Raw genomic sequence first — 12988 nt, forward strand, 5'->3', positions numbered from 1 at the left:
TGCTAAGCCTATGAATGTGAAGGCTCTTGAGTGCTGGAAATTATGCAGCCACAGCCTTGCTATTGCACAATTAATTCATGGAGCCTAGAAGTCTTTCTATAACTGCCAGTTGCATGGCAGAAAATGACTATAACCTTTATCTTAAGATTTCAAGGGTATTGTTTTCTTGTACACTTAAAAAGCTTAACTACATGTCAAAACATTTAATTATATTGTACTTTATTGATTTCAGCTTTTTTGTGTTGGCAGTGAAGGAAAGCTTGATTGTGCATACAACCCGTTAAGCTGAATTCTGAACTTGAATGACAATGATGCACTTTGAATTCAATTGAAGCATTTTATTTAATAGAATTAGCTACTTTGTCTCCAATAAGTGAGATATTTGAGTGCCGGTGAGGACAGGAGTGCACTGTTTGTTAACCCAACCAATCCAACTTGGATGTAAACCAATACACTGTCTTCTACTTTTTTCCTAGTGGTTTCGTTGTTGTTTGTTTGGAGTTTATTCCTTCATTGATATTTGTAAGCCACCTTGAGGCAGTTTGTGTCAAAAGGTAGTGTGGTTGATATGCACACATACAAACACTGAAATACACATACAAGTTTAAATCCAAGATAAACTGGTTTAAATGCATGGATTTTAGCTCAGCGTAGTTGCTGATCATTCTTTAAATGTCTTGACTATTCCCAGGAAAGGGTTTCAGAGCTCTGCTCTCTAGTGAGTATTTCTAAATAGAGAATAAGATTGATTGACCCGTCCAGAAAAGTAGTGGGAAAGCCAATGCTACCAGCAATTTAGCTGTTTAGTTGCCATGGTGCTAGAGGTTGCTTGAGCCCCTACAGTTGCTATGTCAATATACCCTTAGCAAGAAAGGTAGATTTATTCAGTTCTGCTCTTTTTCAGCACATCCCCTACTGTTTGCAAAGACATCAAACAGTTGAGATGGATGTAGGGCTGTAACCTCTGCAAATCCTGTGACGCAATCCACAAAGTGTTGGAACTAGGGAAGACCTGGGCTCAATTCTCTATTTAGAACATCAATTTCTTAAAATCTCAGGTCTGAAAGAATAACTGATCACATGTTTGGGAGGATGATGCCTATGAAATTTTTCATAAATAGTTTCATGAAATGCTCCTATCTCCTTTATTTCACGGATACATTTTGCACTTGGGGGCAAGTCCCACTGAGCACTGTGAGTGAAGAACAGAGGAATAGTGAAATGTGTCCATCCCCTTTTCACAGAAGGTCCCATCCATTTAATCTGATGTTCTATCTTTTGATATGAATTCTATATCTCTTGCCCAGACTTCATACTAATCCAGGATTCTGATGAGGTAGTACAAATCCTCCAATATGGGCTGCATGATGACACCATTACATTTTTATGTCTAAGAAGATATGTACAGCCTAGGCATTCCCAGAGTGGTGATCTAGCTGTGTTGATGTATTAAGTTGATCTACTGATTTGTGATGTATTTTCTACTTGTTTTATGAATAGAATTTTATTGTTGATTTCATGCTGTTCATCGCCACCCTATTTTTTCTTGATATTAGTGGTATAGATTTTTGTTTACCTTCAAGGTGAAGGTCAAAATACTAATTCAATTTGTAATAGTAATGACAAACAAAAACAAATGAGGCAGTATCCAATGGTAGGAATGCTCAGAGTAAACCAAGTAAAATCAATTGACCAAAGTTACTTAAGTCCATTTATTTCACTGGACTTACTCTATTAATAATATTGGAGAGTACACATTATTTATTTATTTGGAAATTTTAATCAGTCTATTGTAAATAATTTTAGCTGCTACCTTTTTTGCTGTTGTGTGTGAGGGGAGTGGGTGTCTTAATTTTCTACTGTATGGCCTGAAATCCAAAGAGGGTGGTTTAGAAATACTAGATTTCTGATATTCCAAATTTGCACAAACAGCTGTTAAAAAGTGACAATCCAAGCCATACAACAATTTGGATTGCTTCTTCCTTTCCCTTTCCTACCCCCTGTACCTGCAAGGCAGTGTTTTTATATAGATGATAGATGATAGATAGATAGATAGATAGATGATAGATAGATATAGATAGATGTTTTGTGCCAGAACAGTTCCATACAATAGAGCTATTAAAAAATTAAATAAATAAATGTGCCTTCTGCAATGACTAATCAAAAAGGGCAGCCCACATCCCTTACTTTGACCCAATGGAAACAAAATGGATGTAGGGGGTGAGGAAATATAGGGCACCCAGCAAAACACATGTAGAAAACCCCACACCCACACTAAGTGCTTCAGCATGTCCACAGTTGGGTAACATATGGTATTATCAAGGATTTTCTTCCCAAAGTGAATTATCTACAAATAAGGAACATCCAAATTTAGTGGGACAGAAAGTCATGTGGAAGTCATGTAGAATGTCATGTGGATGCTGCAAAAGATAAATAGAGACAGAAGGAGCTTCAAATCCACATTTAACTCCAGCATGGATAGATTCCTTAATTTTTGCTCCAGAAGATGTATGGGTTGTCAGGATTTAGGTTTATAGTAACCCTTACCATTAGCTTATCCTCTACTGTATCTTCTTCACAGCAATTCCCTGCTAATTCCATCCAAGCTGAATGAATCTGCTTGGTGTTGTTGAGTCATTTTGGGTTTCCTTGCATTCCCTAAAATGGAAGGAGCCCAAGCACAATTCCCTTTGGGCTGAATTGACCTCAAGTCTACAGTGCTGTCAGTGGTGTCCTGATTCAAATGCATAGCTTTTATGAAGAACAGTAACAACATATTGTAGATCTCTTTCATTTGAAATAATTGTGTCTTTCAAAACAGAGGTTCCTGGAAAATGTATTCTAATCCATTGTAAAGTACAGCACTATCATCTGCAGAGCCAGTGTGGTGTAGTGGTTAAGAGCGGTGGACTCGTAATCTGGTGAACCAGGTTCACGTCTCCGCTCCTCCACATGCAGCTGCTGGGTGACCTTGGGCTAGTTACACTTCTCTGAAGTCTCTCAGCCCCACTCACCTCACAGAGTGTTTCTTGTGGGGGAGGAAGGGAAAGGAGATTGTTAGCCGCTTTGAGACTCCTTAAAGGGAGTGAAAGGCAGGATATCAAGTCCGAACTCCTCCTCCTCCTCCTTCTCTTCTTCTTCTTCTTCTTCTTCTTCTTCTTCTTCTTCTTCGGGTCATGTGAGTGAAATCGGAGTGAACAATATTTCCTGAGAGCTGAAACAGGCACCAGGCACCACCTTACTTTGCTCTTCTTCGCTGCTTTAAGCTATTTGATCCAGGCTTTGCTCCACTTGCAGCTGTGGAGTGCAGTGTGCAGGGCCAGCTCAATCCGTTTTGGAACTTGAGGTGAACCATACAATGGTGCTCTCTTCCACCATGGAAGAAGAGGTGAGTGAAGTTCTACATAAGGAACAAGGGGCCAGGAAGGGGGTAGGGGTAGAGATCTACATCGGGAACAAGGGTAGGAGGACACCGGCAGTGCCTTTTATTCACCAAGAAGACACTGCAGGGGCGGCATGAGGGACAGTACTGCTGAGGAAGCAGCAGCAAGAGATGCATTCCTTGGAGGCCAGATGTGCTGCCTCTGTGGATCCTGCGTCACCTTGTCGTATGCGTGGACTAGTTGTGGCCATGAGATAAGTGCTGACAGGAGAAGGCTTTGATTCCACCTTCTGCATCCTCTGTTTAGTGTAGAATATTGACCTCCAGCTGTGCTTTGGGCAAGCTAACATTGAATAAACTCACACATATCTGTTTGCTGCTTATTTGCACTGCTGGGGGAAATGGGGGGAAATGAATTGTCCAACACAAGATCAGAAGAAGAAAGAAAGTGGTGTGAAATGGGCAGCCCTAGTGTAACATTTGTGATTGGGATCCCTATTTGCCTTGGTTCAATGCTGCATGCAGAAAATAGGAGTGCTAATGTAATACATAGTGATATAGACAAGTCACAGCTCCAGGAAACAAAAAGTCCTGAATTTTTGTAAGGGAAATGTTGTAAAAATAGTTTTAAGATCTTGAAAAAACAAACTCTTGGCATTTCACTTCATTTCAGACTCCCCAACTCTAAGGAAGATGCAGATATATTTACTGTACAGTACTATCTACTAGGGATGGGCACTGGATTCAGATGAATCCTGAGGTGACAAATCCCCCTGTCGGTGGCATGAGTGAAAGCAGGGATCCATGCCACCTTTTAGGGAAGATGCTAATGCTCAGCTGTATTTCTCCATAACATCTGAATCTAGAAGGCATCAGGTTGGGGAAGGCTGCTGAAGAATCAGGTTCTAATCAATGTGGCTTTGCAGTAGCTACATGTTTAGAGTTAGGAGCTCACACTGATTCAGCGAAGACTTATTCCAGCACTTTTACAAACTTGGTGAAATTTTAATGGACATTGACAAATAATGATTGGCTCGCAAAGTTGATCCTGAAATAGACAACATTGTTGGGCCCTTGCTTCATTGTTTTTTTCACTAGCTTCATCTTTCTACTCTTGTTTTCACTGAGCAATCTTGATAATGAATTGATTTTTTGCCAACCATACTCACACCACTAAAATCACAAGTATTAATGCTGTCGGCTTTAATACACATGAGTAAACTCAATCCTCCCTTTCTTTCAGCTATGCTCAATATTCATTTCAGTGAGAAATGGAATTTTTGCTTTGTGGAAATTGTAAACTTTTTTTCTCCTTTCCAAGTGCAGGGAATTTATTTTGTCAATATTAAATTTCGAAATGTAATTTTTGAACAATATACACTTAAAAAAAAATTGAAAGTTTCAAAATGAAGTTTACACAGTTTTGGAATTTTCGTTAGTATGTCTTTTTACGTTTGAAATCCAAATAACGTGAACATGTCTTGATTGGCATTATTTTATCCTATCTTGAATTGGATCTGACAGAAGGGTATGAAAACAAACCTAAGCCCTTTGGCCCTGACTTAACGCAGAATGCCACTCAGCTCATTGAGCTCATCAGTTAGGAGTCCATCAGCCAAAATAGTGGGCCCTTCCTCTTGTAGTGCAGATTAAAGGTAAAGGTAAAGGTACCCCTGCCCGTACGGGCCAGTCTTGACAGACTCTGGGGTTGTGCGCCCATCTCACTTAAGAGGCCAGGGGCCAGCGCTGTCCGGAGACACTTCCGGGTCACGTGGCCAGCGTGACGAAGCGGCTCTGGCCAGAGCCAGAGCCAGAGCCAGAGCCAGAGCCAGAGCCGCACACGGAAACGCTGTTTACCTTCCCGCTGGTAAGCGGTCCCTATTTATCTACTTGCACCCGGAGGTGCTTTCGAACTGCTAGGTTGGCAGGCGCTGGGACCGAGCAGCGGGAGCGCACCCCGCCGCAGGGATTCGAACCGCCGACCTTTCGATCGGCAAGTCCTAGGCACTGAGGCTTTAACCCACAGCGCCACCTGCGTCCCTGTAGTGCAGATTATGACACTTATTAAATGACTACTGTTTCCCTTCTTGACAATAATAAATATTTAATTCTCTTAAAATCACTTCTACTTTTGTTCCCTTGCTATTGTGAATAGATGTGACAGAGATGAAACTGAATAGTCCAAATGCTACCCATTTATCCATACCCTCCTGTGCCCAGGTTGCTTAATTTGAAAGTGTAGCATCTCCCACTAAGGAGATTAAAGGAAAGGGCAATGCAAGCTACCCAGAGGGACTGACTATCTTCAATATTTTATTTTAATTCCACAGCTCTTGTTTCCTTCTTAGCAGCCATGATGGGACCATGATGAAAGAAACAATTTAAACTGAAGTATTGAGGTGTGAGCTGATTTAGTCCCACTTAACCTAATTTGTGTCATTGAGTATGGTAATAAAAGGAGAAAAATAATATTATACATGTTCAGGCTGCAAACAGTGCAGTCAAGTAATCCTGTATGATAAGACAAGTTGCAATATTTATTGCACACATCTTAATTCTAATACTCAGAGCAGTACTTATTCTACAGCTGAAATAGCTTATCTTTTAGCTCCATGCTGAACATGATGTGACCTTTGTATTTCCTCTGAATTCAGTATTCTTTCTCAGATCTTCATCTTCCTCAGCTGCTCTGGGATTTGCTGTCTCTTCTGGCTCAGTCTCTCCTGGATTCTCTAACCTGATCATGACCTTTCACCAGTACTATTTCCTCATTTCTCTGGATATTCACTCACTCATTCTCTGTTCTGCTGATAGCAGACAATGACTTCAGTTCTCACTGATAACGTTTGGGATTCCTAATGAAACCAACCTAAGGTGACAATCTGGATGTGGACTGCCCTGGCTATGGCGTGTGATCACCATGGTATAAGCTAGAAATTACAACAAAAACAAAGGGGCCCAGAACCCTTTGTTTTTAATGTTTGGCATTTTTATTATGTTTTAAAGGTGCTGGAAACCATCCAAAGTGACAGGAGAAACCCAGCCTGATGGGCGAAATATAAATAATAAAATGATTATCATCATCATTTTTCCATTTAATGGTAATGCAGGAGTTGAAGAAGGGAAATTTTCAGGTGATAATCCAAGTGTAGAGGAAGTATGTAATTTCCCCCTGCTGGTAGATTCTCTCCCCACAAACCAGCTCATTTATAAAAGTAACCCCCTACGCATCATCTGGGGTATGAAATCAGAACTGAGCCTTGATCAATGAACACTTGCAGGGAGTAGTTGTGTGGCAAAATTGGCAGGTATGGAGAAAGTTGCATTTGCTTTCCTCCTCCTCCTGTTTCTCTCTTCCACATTCCCTCTTACCATGTTGTGTTCTGTGATTTTCTCAATGTTACCTAGGCATTATCCTACTGCTTGGATGAATATATCCTGAAAAGCTATGGTGGATAATTTCTGTCACTCTTGGGCCTTTTTATTTTGGTGATCTTTCTATTTTGTATTTTTAAATACTAATTTACAAAGGCAAGTCACAGCTCTGCTAAGTGCTTTAAAAGTGTAGCCTCAAATGTGTCTGGTTAGTGACACAACACAATGTAGCATAGCACTGTACAGAAAAAAATGGCAACCACCATGGGACATCAATAGAAGGCAAACTTGGGAGGAACATCCACACCCCTAGAATATAGCCTCTTTATCTATGAGGCTGCATAGTCTCTTCAGAATGAGTTCTGGTCTCAATCTTTTTTCTTTTACTCACCCAACACATGCTGAAATATCTAAATCATGTATAGCACATTTAGTGGGGGCCTGAGACATAGACTGAACGTATTATATTCCCCCGCTTCCTGTTCTGTGCATTGCAGCAATATACATCTCAAGGCATTCTCATGTTATGTTGCTCATGAAATCAGATCTTTTGTATGATCTTCATTTGCAGAATGAGTGGCTGATTCATGGAGAATGACTTGGAATTCATGGAGAATGACTTGGAATTAATAGGTTTTGAAGAGCTGATTGACTTGTGCTGTGCCACCTGATGACTTGGACCCATTATATTTTGTAATAGAGATTCTCTGTCTCTCTCTCTCTCTCTCTCTCTCTCTCTGAATGTTTCATTACAAAGCTAGTAAACAGAGCAAATTTACATAGATTTCAGAAGTCTACATAATTTTTTCTTTTATCATTGTTGCTGGGTTTCTGTCAAATATTCCTGCACGTGAAAGCATTATTTTAGCTTTCCAAGATTTTCTTTGCCCCCCTGCTTACCTTTTCAAAACTCAATGTACCATACACTGCAAAAAACATGTTTATTTCTTGTCAGTTGAGGGGGTGAATTACATTCAGGGCTTCTAGTGTACACCAAGAGACAGTATGGTCCAGACTTTTGTATTTCATGGTCTTTTGTTTGTGAAGTCATATATTCAAAATGAGTTTAGTGACAGAACAGAGAGTAAAGGGAACCATGGTGAGAACAGAATATATTGTATTTTGGTAATGTGATTAGGGTTTCATCTTAAAGCTCACAAATCTTCAAGGACTTCTAAAACCCTTTTCAGATAGAAAAGGAAACGGATGAAGAAAAAAATAAGTCAGAATTTTATTTCTGTAGCAAATAATAATAGGTTTTGTTCTGTAGGTATAAATGGATTTTAACATTAAAACATTTTTGAAGGGGAGCAGATAGATATACTTTGGATATCCAACTTCATTTAAATAGTGGACAAAAATCCTTTGTCTGTAATGTCAAGATGCATAAATTAAATACTGTAAAGAATTTTGAAGCTGACTAAAGGATTTTAAGAAGGAATTATTCTGAGAAAAGTCTTAGTAAAGAGAACTATGGACTTTTGCATTGCTCACTTGAATCTCAGCAGTGACAGCGCAATCCTTAAACGTGTCTTCTCAGAAGTAAGCCATCTTTGATTCCATTTAAGTTTCACCCCAGGAAAATATGCATAGGTTTCTGGCTACCAATGCAACCCTATGCTTATCTACTCTGAATTCAATGGGACTTGGTCTCATGTAAGTGTACATAGGATCACAGCCTTAGTTATTTTATTATTTTATAAAAGGGAAGAATAGTTGCTTTGCTTGTCATCAATGCTGGTGGCAAATGGCTTTGGTTCCTTTTCATTTCTCCTGACTTATTGAGTTCAGTGTTGGATTAGTTTTATTGTCATGCTGGATTACAGATTGCCTCTTCTAGATTAGTGTAGGCAGCTGGACTAATTCATTTGAATCACTGGCAGCTTAATTTCATACCAAAGCAATGTATTTCTGAAGAAAGATTCATTCAGAACAAAATGTGAACTTTCCCAGAAGACTCAAAAAAGCTCAGCACATGATTCAACCTTATTAAAGAATTAAAGCTGTGGGGGCTTTAAAAAAACCTATGTGAGAACTTGACAAAAAAATCAAAGCATAATCACTCAAATATGTTGGTTGGGGATTTGCTTTAAAATATTCAGATCATGACTTGTACATTTAGGTTGTGAATGGCTGGATCCCTCATTGCACAGATAAAGTTTATATTAATGCAGGTATACAAAGTACTGACTGAATGGAAGGAGCTATTTGTCTTGAGTCCAGTTGATCTATTATAACCCACTGACTTCAATCAGGTTACACCACCATTTACTGCTCACAGTAAAACAAAAGCCCGTAGTAAACTATTTGCAGTTGGTGTTTGGTTGATTGGTTGGAAAGGATAAGAAAGAACTATATATACAAGATTTGGTGCAAATGCCATTATTAGTTTGCAAGATGTGTGGGTGTTAAGTAATAGCAGGATTCCTGTGCATTATTTTCTAATCCACTGCTGAACAAATTTACACCCATGCATTCTCTGAGTTTAGACAGTGAGCAGAATTGGATTTTCAGTTCTTGAGTGCAATTGGAATAAAAATATTTCACATACTCAGTCTAGAGCAGTGTTTCCCAACCTTGGGCCTCCAGCTGTTTTTTTGACTACAACTCCCATCATCCCTAGCTAGCAAGACCAGTGGTCAGGGATGATGGGAATTGTAGTTCAAAAACAGCTGGAGGCCCAAGGTTGGGAAACACTGGTCTAGAGCACTAAAACATATTTGTTTTGTCCCAGACTTAATCATGAATAGATCAATGGGTGATGTCCTACATTGATCATATTACAGTAGACCCAGTGAAATAAACTTAATACTGGAAAAATGATGTTATTGGAATCTGAAATTGTCTAATTCATCCATCCTTAGTCATGACAAAGAACTTCCACTGATTTCAGTGGGTCTACTCTAAGCATGATTAACAGTGCAATTCTAAACAGATCTACTCAAGAATCAGTTCTACTGAATTCAATGAGGCTTCCTTCCAGTGGTGTTAGGATGTCAGCCTTAGTCTGGATCCTTTCAGAAAGGACACCATTGTTTGATTCTAAAGGGCCCTACAGACCAGTGTTTTATTGTGGGTGTATTCTGCCACATGTTCTTCACACAATAATAGTGCATTAGTAGTAGATTTATTCTGCTTTAGTTTGCCTTGTGATGAATCCCCCAATGCTGCCTCATTATAGCACCACAAAAGCAGGGCGAAAATAAACCAGAACATCTGTGGTATAAAAAATTACAGGATTTCAGCAGGAAGTTAAGGGACATGCACTAATTGGAAATGAAGCAGTGTGAACCCTGCCCCCACAAAAACCCAGAAGAATCTGAAAAGATACAAAACCAAACCAGAAAATTCTTGGTGACCTCAAAATGTTTTCTAACCCAGAGAGGCTTCAACCTCCCCCTTCCCCCTAAAAAACACAAACCCAACTAGGAAGTGTATAAAGATGACAGAGGCCAGGTGAAGATCATGATCACTTGTGGGAAAACAAATAAAAGCACTGTATTACTTTCAAACTGCAGCACTGAAGATACTTTTTTGAATTGACAGGCAGGACAATTAAAACAACACAATAAAGCACATTTATAGAGAAGCACACCATTAATCTGTGGTTTTATGACATTGAGTCAGTTCAAAAATGGTTAGAAAATTTTATGGAAAGTACATCCATAATTGGCTATTATTCAGGACTATCAGGGAATGCAACCTAATGTTCTCTGTATCTGCAAACACTGAAGAAAAGAAGCAGCGTGCAGAGAAGATATGGACTTGTCTACAATTACCAGGGCAATATGTTTTCTCTGGACACCTCAGCACTGAGTCTCCTTTCCAAGAATATTGGATTACAATAAGTATTAGTGATGATACACAGAAATTCCTGGTACAGCCAAATATACTGTTCCTTGTGTAGGTAGGTTATTTGGGGAAGAGATTGGACTCAGTTAAAGAACACAATCCTTATTTACAAAAAGTCCCTGGTTCAGTCCCTGGATTGACATCTGCTCTGGATAAGGGATGAATAAGTTAACATCTGCAATTTCCACTTCCACTTCCTTTGGAATTGTCTGCCATCCACAGACTAGATGTCCTATGCAGTTGTGTTGCAAGTATCAGCAGCTACACTATCTAGTGAGCACTGATCCTTAGCATGAAGCTTACTTACATATTCTGTTGAAAAATATTGGGTATGTAACTTTATTTATTCTGTTTTATATATTCTGCTTTATTTTACAATGTGTTTGCAGATAGCTCAGTTATGTTATCATTCATGGGTTGTATGCCTTGTATCTTATTTCCAGCTGATGAAGACTATTACAAAACAGTAGTATCATTCCGGAGACACTTTCCTTTTGAGGCTTTTGAAACGTCTTCCATTGAAACTTTTGAAAGACAATTGAGAGACTTTACCTTTGAAACTTTAAAGATGTCGTCTGTTGAAACTTTTGAAAGACTATTGTGAGACTGTTCTTAGACATCTGTTCTGAACACACAGTTCAACGGTCCTCACTACCACTCTGTTATACAGTGGTACCTCGGGTCAAGAACTTAATTTGTTCTGGAAGTCCGTTCTTAACCTGAAACTGTTCTTAACCTGAGGTACCACCTTAGCAAATGGAGTCTCCCGCTGCCACCGCGCCGCCGCCGCATGATTTCTGTTCTCATCCTGAAGCAAAGTTCTTAACCCGAGGTACTATTTCTGGGTTGGCGGAGTCTGTAACCTGAAGCATCTGTAATCTGAAGTGTCTGTAACCCGAGGTACCACTGTATTGTACATATGAACTTTGATTAGCTTACTCCTATAATTTGAATGATATCATTATTCTATTATATATTTTCTACTAACTATTAGCTTACGTGTTGTGTTTGTATTGTTGTGATTGGTTCTTATTGCAACACAGGGGTTTGTTTTTGATCCACAGGCTAGAGGCAGCCACCATGGTGCAATCCAAATGTTGTTGGATTACAACTTCCACGATCCCAGTCCCATGGTGACTGATGGGGCTGATGGGAGTAGGAGTCCAGCAACATCTGGAAGGCACCATGGTGGCTAGTCCTAGGGAAGGTAATAATGAGCCAGGTGTAGCAATAATTTGACTCACTATAAGGCAAATTCCTAATATCACAATTCCTCAGGAATTGCAGCCAAATAGAAAGAATTTACCCTACAAATGAAAAACTCAACCCTCTTCTTTCTTCACAGAATGCAATAAATACGGTCTGTTATGAAACATCTCTAAACTATTCAGCTTTTGCTATGACAGCCTGCACCTCAGAAGGGAGTTTCAGGTTTGGCTTGGAGGGGCCTCAGGAGAGACTCCTTTATGGAAAGGCAGGTGGGCATGTTTCAAGCATCCTGAGATGCAAGAGCATCTGGTAAATTCAGTCCCCTTTCCCTGTAATTCTCTGCAATCCTTCCCTTATCATTTGTAGATTTAAAAATAAACAAAAGAGCAATTATACTCCGCATAAAAATTTTCAACCATAAGATGGTCACCTGCCTCTCTTCCCTCACAATTACTCATCAATAAGTTTCAATAACCTGAGGCTCTTGCCCTCAGAGCCCCAAATATATGTTAATTTCTTTTCCCCATCTCACCTGGGCAGCAGAATAGGACTTTTCCAGAAGCAAACCATTTCTTAAAGACAATTTTTTTCCTCTTTAAAAACCTTAAGCTAATTCCCTTTTGATATTTTTTAAAAAATTACTTCTGATTTATTTCTGATGTTCACACCTGGGTGACAAGCTCCTGTAGTGCCTCCAGGTCTCAAGATCAAAAGATGTAGAACTGAGTGTCAGATTGCATGTGAGAACTTGCAAGCTTGCATGTGAACTGCATCGTTCATAACAGCATTGACTTGAGGGTAATTGTAATTGTGATGGAAATTATCACGGCTATAATTATGTGTATCCTTTTAATCAGATGCTTTGATGCCCACTATGGATTTAAGATCAACTACGAACCTGGGGTAGCATCACTTGTAAGCAGAAAAAAATAAAAGTGGGGGTACTCCAGTTGCTAGAAAACACCATTTATTTAGAATCCAATATGGTGTGTGTGTTTTTTTTTTTGGGGGGGGGGAAATAATTTCTCAGGTACATATTTTTAGCAATAATTTTGACACACCAGGGATACCGCAATAACTCCTGTTGCCTAGAGGAATCCCCAAAAGATCACCCAGAGATGACAGATTGGGGAGGCAGCAACAAACAGGCTTAGTGTCAGCATGGACATG

This window comes from Podarcis cretensis (assembly GCF_951804945.1).
Source record: "Podarcis cretensis genome assembly, chromosome: 4".
NCBI lineage: Eukaryota > Metazoa > Chordata > Lepidosauria > Squamata > Lacertidae > Podarcis > Podarcis cretensis.